Below are 2,573 nucleotides of genomic sequence, written 5' to 3'. Positions count from 1 at the left end.
CCCCCCTCCCCTCTCTCTCTCTCTCTCTCTCTCTCTCTCTCTCTCTCTCTCTCTCTCTCTCTCTCTCTCACTCACTCTCTCTCTCACTTTTGCTCTCTTTCTGTCTCCCTCCCTTTCTCCCTCCCTCTTCCAGGACTCTAGAAACTAGTTACTTTGGCCTCCTCAAAGTTCCAATTTTCTTTCTACAACTCAGGGATTTTGCTAAGCTCCATGTAGGTTCTCCCACTTCAATTATGCCTAGGAACTCTCCAGACAGCAAGCTGGAGCCATCACAGGGCTCACCTTACTTCCTCTTCTCTCTCAGGGAAGGAATTACCGAACTTCCTTACCTGATATCCAATGTCTGACAATTATATTGATTATATTTTGTGCATGTGGTTAATTATTTAAAGCAAAAAAGTGAATTCAGCCCCTATTACCCCATCATAACCAGAAGTAGAAATCTGCAACAACTATATACAATCTTCAATATTTTCTTCACTTGTAATTAGTGAGGAATCAGGTAGAGCACTCAAAAGGGTGTTAGTATAGTGGTGAGGCAAAATTTGCCCTAAAGACTGATACAGTCTTGCCTATAAAATCAAGCTTCAAAAGGATCAGAAAGAAAGTTTCCTACCCCATCTCCTTCTTCCCACTGCCTCTCAGATGACAGCCATACTCACAGTTTTATGTGTAATTCATTAACTTCTTGTCCCTACATTCAATAATTTATATCAAATCGTAACACTTTTCAAATTCCTTCCCTTTCTCCCCATAAATTCTAACTTTTCAGATTCATCAGGGTCCTCAGTTTCTAGTCAACTCTTTCCTTTGCATCTTCAGTGTCTCCCTCTTTCCTGGTTCTTTTCACTGGCTGCTCCTTCTCAAGTATAGCTCTTCTTCTGTATGATGTTATCCTCCAGATTTCTGTCTTTGGTTGTCTTTTCTTCTAACTCAAGATTCTTCATGACTGTATTAGTCTGCTAGAACTGCCATATCAGAACACCAAAAACTGGGTGGCTTAAATAACAAAAATTTATTTCCTCACAGGTTTGGAGACTGGATGCCTAAGATCAAGGTGCAGGCTGGGTTAGTTTCTGGTGAGGCTTTTCTTCCTGGCTTGAAGATGACTACTTTCTTACTTTGCCCTCACATGGCCTTCTTACGGTGCATATACATCTCCGGTGTCTTTCTCTTATTGTAAGTACACCAATAATATTGGATTAGGGTTCCACATTTTTTATGTCAGTTACTCTTAATTACCTCCTTAAAGGCTCTATCTCCAAATGTAGTCATATTGGGGTTAGGAGTTCAGTATATAGATTTTGCAGGACACAATTAAGTCCTTAACACTGATCTACTTCATTCTTTCTGATTATTTCAATTGCTGACTGCTACCAAATCCAAATATCTAATCCAATCTTTCTCCTGAGCACCAATCAATATGTCTAAATCCCTACTGAACATTTTCATGTGGCTATTATACCTATACTTTATTCGCTATGTTTAAAATTAAACCTTATTATCTATTCCCTCCAATCAAGTATCCTGAATTCACCTTCTTAGTAAGTTGCACCACCCTTCATACAATCTACCTGCCAGAAAATGTGAAAGCCACTTTTTATCCTCATTCCTCTCACTTACTCACTACATTTGTTTACCAACTCTTAGCAAGTCTATCTCCTTAATATCCTCTGAATCTGTTTCTTCCTCTTTATTGCCACTGTTATCACCTTAGTTCAAAAGTTCATACATTCTGATTGAGTTGCGATATATTTTTCCCCCAGGCTCATCTCCTTCTTACCATGTTCTACTCTCCTGTCATAATAATGCCTTTAAAAAAAAAGACAAATTTGAAAATATTATTTACATATTAGCATTCTTCAATGATTGAATACTATCTTTAACCTCAGGATAAACCAATCAAAAGTCCCTGTCATGACGTCTAAAGCTGTTTAATAACCTAGGTACTGCATGGCCCATGATTTTTTCTCTGCATTACCTGTTTTTCTCCCAGCTCTCCAACTCCAATTCCTTATATTCTATAATGAGTTATTTATAACTTACTAAGTGCATCTTGCTGTAGTAAATCTTTGTGACTTTGCCCTTGTTACTTTCTTTCAAGTAATATTCAAGGGAGACTATTTTCTTCCTCAAAATTCAACATGGAGGTCATTACCACCAATAAATAGCTACTGAACTGGACTTCTTTGTATTTCCCAGTCTGGAGTATGTTCTTCCCTACAAGCTTCTATGGCATTCTGTTCCCTCTATGACAGCTCTAATGGTTTTTACCATTTGCTTGCCTTGTCTTCTGATAGACATAACCTTCTGTAAAGTGTATATAGTCTGTTCCTCATTTATCTATAACTAGCATCCAGTAGAGTAGCAGTTATAAATAAAAGTTTGTTGAAGGAATGCCTTAATAAATAGAGAGATGTGTTTGATCCCATTGATTCACAGATGTATTCGATATAACCACAAAAACTCTAGAATACATTTTCATGTGTTGTATAAGAAACTTGTATTTTATATTTCTGTATTAGGAAAATAGCCACATTAGAAAATGTATTGCTGAAACAATACCACTTAAG

Source organism: Rhinopithecus bieti, unplaced genomic scaffold, assembly GCF_001698545.2.
Source record: "Rhinopithecus bieti isolate Rb0 unplaced genomic scaffold, ASM169854v2 scaffold_5022, whole genome shotgun sequence".
NCBI classification, from domain to species: domain Eukaryota; kingdom Metazoa; phylum Chordata; class Mammalia; order Primates; family Cercopithecidae; genus Rhinopithecus; species Rhinopithecus bieti.
The sequence above is the reverse complement of the archived record's forward strand: the minus strand, read 5'-3'. Positions refer to the sequence as shown.